A 7,958-nucleotide genomic window follows, 5' to 3' on the forward strand; every position below is an offset into this window, starting at 1 on the left:
TGTCAGTGTTGACTGATGGAGGCAGGAATCAATCATAAGGACACCAATTGGCCTGGCATGATGAGGAAGTCCCCTCTACTTCAACTCTATGAGGAAAGTAACATCAAAATAGCCAATCTGATTGTTGCACTATGCTCTTACCTTGTTTTTGCTCAAGCTACCTTACGAAATTCAACTTTTTTCCATGCTCAGTGGAGCATCTTTCTATTTCAGAGATAGATGCTGCCTGATTCATGAATTGTTCATAAAGCCAATTATATCAATAAACTCAATTTATTGAATTTTTTGATAATCTGTAATGATCCTTCTCAGAGTCCACTGAAAACCAAAATGTCGAACACTTCATATAATGTACTCAGCTTTAGAATGGTTCAAAGTCAATGAAAGGTGGAAATAACCTGGAAGAATATGCTAGATAGTATATTCAGAAATCTTTCTTTGCTCATTTCAGTTTTCACTATTTTCCCCGAAAAACTCTAATCAACAGTAAGTAGTGTGTCAATCAAAGTTACTTCCCCACAGAGTATCAGCCGATCCTTGTAGGAAGCTTATTAAAAACCTTCAAGTATGACTATGATAAGGTGTGTAATAACCATCTTGCTTTCCCTTAAGTTTTGGTAATTCTTCTTTTTTTAAAAATTTTTTATTTTATTCATATGTGCATACAATGTTTGGGTCATTTCTCCTCCCTTCCCCTACCCTCTCCCTTACCCCTTCGCCCCCACCCTCTCCCCTCAACCCCCTTGCTACCCAGCAGAAACTATTTTGCCCTTATCTCTAATTTTGTTGAAGAGAGAGCATAAGCAATAATAGGAAGGAACAAGGGTTTTTGCTAGTTGAGATAAGGATAGCTATACAGGGAGTTGACTCTAATTGATTTCCTGTGCATGTGTGTTACCTTTTAAGTTAATTCTTCTTGAACTAACCTTTTCAATAGTTCCTAATCCCCCTCTCCTATTGGCCTCAGTTGCCCCAAAGTATCTGCTTTAGGTTCTCTGCATTGAGGGCAACAAATGCTATCTAGTTTTTTAGGTGTCTTACCTATCCTCATACCTCCCAAGTGTGCTCTCACTTTATCATGTGATCAAAGTCCAATCCCCTTGTTGTGTTTGCCCTTGATCTAATGTCTGCATATGAGGGAGAACACAAAATTTTAGGTCTTTTGGGCCAGGCTAACCTCACTCAGAATGATGTTCTCCAATTCCATCCATTTACCAGCGAATGATAACATTTCGTTCTTCTTCATGGCTGCATAAAATTCCATTGTGTGTAGATACCACATTTTCTTAATCCATTCGTCAGTAGTGGGGCATCTTGGCTGTTTCCATAACTTGACTATTGTGAATAGTGCTGCAATAAACATGGGTGTGCTGGTGCCTCTGGAGTAACCTGTGTCACAGTCTTTTGGGTATATCCCTAAGAGTGGTATTGCTGGATCAAAGGGTAGATCAATGTTTAGCTTTTTAAGAAGCCTCCAAATTTTTTTCCAGAGTGGTTGTACTAGTTTACATTCCCACCAGCAGTGTAAGAGGGTTCCTTTTGCCCCACATCCTCGCCAACACCTGTTGTTGGTGGTGTTGCTAATGATGGCTATTCTAACAGGGGCGAGGTGGAATCTTAGCGTGGTTTTAATTTGCATTTCCTTTATTGCTAGAGGTGGTGAGCATTTTTTCATGTGTTTTTTGCCCATTTGAATTTCTTCTTTTGAGAAAGTTCTGTTTAGTGCACTTGCCCATTTCTTTATTGGTTCATTAGTTTGGGGAGAATTTAGTTTTTTAAGTTCCCTATATATTCTGGTTATCAGTCCTTTGTCTGATGTGTAGCTGGCAAATATTTTCTCCCACTCTGTGGGTGTTCTCTTCAGTTTAGAGACCATTTCTTTTGATGAACAGAAGCTTTTTAGTTTTATGAGGTCCCATTTATCTATGCTATATCTTAGTTGATGTGCTGCTGGGGTTCCATTGAGAAAGTTATTACCTATACCTATTAATTCCAGAGTATTTTCTACTCTTTCCAGTACCAACTTTAGAGGTTGGGGTCTGATATTAAGATCCTTGATCCATTTTGAGTTAATACTGGTATAGGGTGATATACATGGATCTAGTTTCAGTTTTTTGCAGACTGCTAACCAGTTTTCCCAGCAGTTATTGTTGAAGAGGCTGCTTTTTCTCCATCATATATTTTTAGCACCTTTGTCAAAGACAAGTTGGTTATAGTTGTGTGGCTTCCTATCTGGGTCCTCTATTCTGTTCCACTGGTCTTCATGTCTGTTTTTGTGCCAGTACCGTGCTGTTTTTATTGTTATTGCTTTGTAATGTAGTTTGAAGTCAGGTATTGTGATACCTCCAGCATTGTTCTCTTGACTGAGTATTGCCTTGGCTATTCGTGACCTCTTGTGTTTCCATATAAATTTCATGGTAGATTTTTCAATCTCTTTAATGAATGTCATTGGAATTTTGATGGGAATTGCATTAAACATGTAGATTACTTTTGGGAGTGTAGATGTTTTTACTATGTTGATTCTACCAATTCATGAGCATGGGAGATCTCTCCACTTTCTATAGTCTTCCTCAATCTCTTTCTTCAGAACTTTATAGTTTTCCTTGTAGAGGTCGTTCACATCCTTTGTTAGGTTTACACCTAGGTATTTGATTTTTTTTGAGGCTATTGTAAATGGAATTATTTTCATATACTCTTTCTCAGTTTGTTCATTATTAGTGTATAGAGAAGTTAATGATTTTTCTATGTTGATTTTATATCCTGCCACCTTGCTATAGCTATTGATGGTGTCTAAGAGCTTTTGAGTAGAGTTTTTTGGGTCTTTAAAGTATAGGATCATATTGTCTGCAAATAGGGATATTTTGACTGTTTCTTTACCTATTTGTATTCCTTTTATTCCTTCTTCTTGCCTAATTGCTCTGGCTAGGAATTCCACTATTATGTTGAATAGGAGTAGAGATAGTGGGCATCCTTGTCTGGTTCTTGATTTTAGAGGGAATGGTTTCAGTTTTTCTCCACTAAGTATAATGCTGGCTGTAGGTTTGTCATATATAGCTTTTATAATGCTGAGGTACTTTCCTTCTATTCCTAGTTTTCTTAGAGCTTTTATCATGAAATGGTGTTGGATCTTATCAAAGGCTTTTTCTGCATCTCTTGAGATGATCAAGTGGTTTTTGTCTTTGCTTTTGTTAATGTGGTTTATTACATTTATTGATTTTTGTATGTTGAACCATCCCTGCATTCCTGGGATGAAGCCTACTTGGTCATGGTGAATGATCTTTTTGATGTGTTGTTGAATTCGGTTTGCCATTATTTTATTGAGGATTTTTGCATCAATGTTCATTAAGGAGATTGGCCTATAGTTCTCCTTTTTGGAGGTGTCTTTGCTTGGTTTTGGGATAGGTGTAATACTGGCTTCATAAAATGTGTTAGGCAGTTTTCCTTCCTTTTGTTTTTCGTGGAACAGTTTAAGGAGGGTTGGTATCCATTCTTCTTTAAAGGTCTGATAGAATTCAGCAGAGAATCCATCAGGTCCTGGACTTTTCTTTTTGTGGAGACTCTTGATTGCTGCTTCAATTTCATTTTGTGTTATAGATCTATTCAGGTGATTAATATCCTCTTGGTTCAGTTTTGGATGATCATATGTATCTAGAAATCTGTCCATTTCTTTAAGATTTTTGAATTTGTTTGACTATAGGTTCTTGAAGTAGTCTCTGATGATTTCCTGGACTTCCATGGTGTTTGTTGTTATCTCCCCTTTTGCATTCTTGATTCTAGTAATTTGGGCTTTTCCTCTCCTCATTTTAGTAAGGTTTGCCAGGGATCTGTCAATCTTGTTTTTTTTTGAAAGAACCAACTTTTTGTTTCATTAATTCTTTGTATGGCTTTTTTTGGTTTCTATTTCATTGATTTCAGCTCTTATTTTTATTATTTCTCTCCTTTCTTTGTTTTGGGATTTGCTTGTTCTTGTTTTTCTAGGAGTTTGAGATGTATCATTAAATCATTGATTTGGGATCTTTCAGTCTTTTTAATATATGCACTCATGGCTATAAACTTTCCTCTTCGGACTGCCTTTGCTGTGTCCCATAGATTCTGGTAGGTTGTGTTTTCATTTTCATTGACTTCCAGGAAGTTTTTAATTTCCTCTTTTATTTCATCAATGATCCATTGTTCATTAAGTAATGAGTTATTTAGTTTCCAGCTGTTTGCATATTTTTTGTCTTTACTTTTGTTGTTGAGTTCTAGTTTTACTGCATTGTGATCAGATAGTAAGCATGGCATAATTTCTATTTTCTTATATTTGCTGAGGCTTGCTTTGTGCCCTAGGATATGACCTATTTTGGAGAAGGTTCCCTGGGCTGCTGAGAAGAATGTATATTGTGTAGAAGTTGGATGAAATGTTCTGTAGACATCAAGTAGGTCCATTTGATCTATTGTATATTTTAGATCTAAGATTTCTTTATTGATTTTTTGTTTGGATGACCTATCTGTTGATGATAATGGAGTGTTAAAGTCTCCCATGACCACTATGTTGGAGTTAATATATGCTTTTAGGTCCTTCAGGGTATGTTTGATGAAATTGGGTGTTTTGACATTGGGTGCATATAGGTTGATAATTGTTATTTCCTTTTGGTCTATTTCACTTTTTATTAGTATGGAATGTCCTTCTTTATCTCGTTTGATCAATGTAGGTTTGAAGTCTACTTTGTCAGAGATAAGTATTGCTACTCCTGCCTGTTTTCAGGGGCCATTGACTTGGTAGATCTTCTTCCAGCCTTTCTTCCTAAGCCTATGCTTATTTCTGTCAGTGAGATGGGTCTCCTGTAAGCAACAAATTGTTGGCTCTTCCTTTTTAATTCAGTTCATCAAACGGTGCCTTTTGATGGGGGCAATTAAGTCCATTAACATTAAGTGTTAGTACTGATAGGTATGTGGTGATTCCTGTCATTTAGTTGTCTTAGTTGTTTGAAGGTTGGATTGTGTGTACCTAAGTTGAGGTTACTCTCTACTTTCTTGCTTTTTCTTTTCCTGTAGTTTGGTGCTCCCTGCCCTTTCATTGTTATGTTGGGTTTCATTTTCTGTGTTCACAATGCCTTGAAGAATCTTTTGTAGTGGTGGCTTTGTGATCACATATTTTTTTCGTTTCTGCTTATCATGGAAGACTTTTATTGCTCCATCTATTTTGAATGATAGTTTTTTGGGTATAGTATCCTAGGGTTGAAGTTATTTTCATTCAGTGCCCGGAAGATCTCACCCCAAACTCTTCTTGCTTTTAATGTTTCTGTTGAGAAGTCTGCTGTGATTTTGATGGGTTTACCTTTGTATGTTATTTGCTTTTCTCTCTTACAGCCTTCAATATTCTTTCTTGGGTCTCTGTATTTGTTGTTTTAATGATAATATGCCATGGGGTAGATCTATTTTGGTCTGGTCTGTTTGGTGTTCTGGAGGCTTCTTGCGCCTGGTGGGCATAGATTTCTCTACATTTGGGAAATTTTCTCTTATTATTTTGTTGAATATATTATACATTCCCTTTGCTTGCACCTCTTCTTCTTCAATGCCCATGATTCTCAGGTTTGGTCATTTGATGGAGTCAGTGAGTTCTTGCATTTTCTTTTCACAGGTCTTGAGTTGTTTAACTAATAGTTCTTCAGATTTTCCTTAATTGCCATTTCATCTTCAAGTTCTGAGATTCTGTCTTCTGTTTGTTCTATTCTGCTGGAATGGCCTTCCATTTTGTTTTGCAATTTTGTTTCAGTTGTTTTTTCTGAGGTTTTCCATATCATAGGTTGCTTATTTAATATTGTCAATTTTTGCCTTTAATTCATTTGTCCCTCTGCTTATGGTGATCTTTGTTTCTGTTTGGTGTTTATTTAGGGCTCCTGTGATTTCATTTATTTGTTTCTGTGTTTTCTCATATTCTTGAGTTTTGTTGTCTTGGAATTTCTTGACTATCTCCTGTACATTTTGGTTGACCTTGTCCAGTATCAGCTCTATAAAATTCTCATTGATTACCTGTAGGATTTCTTCTTTTAGATTATTCTTGTGGGCTTCATTGGGTTCTGTGGCATAGTTTATCTTCATTTTGTTGGAGTTTGGATCTGAGTATCTGTTTTCTTCATTTCCCTCTGGTTCCCGTAGTAATTTTTTGCTGTGGGGAAACTGATTTCCCTGTTTTTTCTCTCTTCCTGTCATTGCCTTTGATGTTGTTATTGTCCCTGTACTGTGTGAAATTAAGTATTTTCTAGCTTTTAATAAGAACAATGGTGATATTTAGAATGGAGGAGTGAGAGGAGAGGGAAAGCAAAGAAGTTAAAGAAAGAGGGAAAGACAAGTAAACAAACAAGTAAAAAGAAACACAAATCAAACAAAATTTCAAAGATATAAACAGGGTGAGATAGTGTACTAATCAACAGTAAGCTGAATAGGCCTTAGAGAGATAGAGGATTGAGAAAAAAAATGAATAAAAAAAAATCTCCAAGTTCAAATGCAATCAAGTTTCTGTCTTAATAATTTTGGTGTTAGTCTCTCAGCCTCCAATCCTGGAAATGGTGTCTCAGAAGTAGTTCTGTCATTGTCTCATCAAAGGGGAAAAAAAACAAACCAAACCAAATCAAACAAAACAACACAAAACAGAAAAAACACCACAAAGTGTCCCAAGTTCAAATGTAATACAGTTTCAGTAAGTTTTTCAGCATGCAGGTGTAGTTCAGTTGTTGTCTCATCAAAGGTAGGGAGAGAGAAAAAAAAAGAGTCTGGAGACAGTTCTGTGAATGGCTCCTGCCTGCTGCTGTTAGCCTGCTGTTGCTGGAGGCGTTATTTATGCAGATCTCAGGAGTGAGCTTAACACTCACCTAGCCCCGCAGGCTTTATTTACTCAGAGTTCTCCTGGGTGTGAGCCAGTGCTACAAGCTTTCCCCTTTCCAAGCACACTGGGGAAGGTGACACTGCACAGCTTTCTCAGGCCAGTGTGTTTATTTACAGTTCATGTGGAAAGTGGGTCTTCTCCCTCTCCCATGCAGTTTTCCTCCCACTGCCACTTTTACAAGCTTTCCTGCTCCTGGTTGCTGGGTGTGTGCCGTCACTCTTGCCTTCTCTGGTTAGCTTGTTTATTTACAGTTCTGTGAGGGGTTGCCCCTCCCCCCTCTTCGGCACTTAGGGTGCCCTGCCTTCTTTGCTACATGTCTTTTTTGTTGTTATTGCATATTATTCAGTTTTTTTTCTTTTTTCCTGGGTGGAGATCAGTCTGTGCAGGGGGCTATGCTGATCTGGCCCAGGGTTATCTGTGGGAGTACCGCATCCCAGTTATCTCATCTTGTGGTCTTTGTCTTCCCAAGCTATCTGGGCACTGGCATCTGGTGGCGGCATGGGAGCCCTCCTGGTTTCTCTGGTTAACCTGAAGTGGGGATGCTATGCGTGGGGTAGGGGTGTGGAGGAGTCAAAGTTTTGCCTCTTCTCAGTGGTTTTTCCTGTAAGGTGTATTTCCAGCATCTCTCCAAGATTTTACTTTAGGAAGCACGCTTTCTGCTTCGTCCCTCTCTTGGAATCTCTTGGTAATTCTTCTTAACAATAGTTTGTTCCTTTTAGTATAGCAGATCACTGTACTTTGCCAGGCTGGCAGGGGATATTTGCAGTGAAAGAGGAAGGCTTCTGATAAGAACTAAGGGGTGTGCCCTCCCCAGTGCCACTGTCGGCAAGGGTCACCTATTTCCCAAGGGCACGGGCTGTAGAGGGGACCATTCAAAGGGGCAGATTGCTTCCTGCTTGGGGCCAACTTTTTACTGTATTACATCCTTCTGGAGAATGTATAGACACTTATCTTTTCTAACATGGGACTTTGGCTACATACTCCAAAATATTCACATGTTCTCCCCAGCACCTGATGCATCGCCTACGAGGAAGATGAGAGAACTAGGAGTCTGCAAAATTTTTTCTTCTATCTAAGGTGACCATTTTATGCA

The sequence above is a fragment of the Castor canadensis genome, chromosome X, assembly GCF_047511655.1.
Source record: "Castor canadensis chromosome X, mCasCan1.hap1v2, whole genome shotgun sequence".
In the NCBI taxonomy this organism is placed as follows: Eukaryota; Metazoa; Chordata; class Mammalia; order Rodentia; family Castoridae; genus Castor; species Castor canadensis.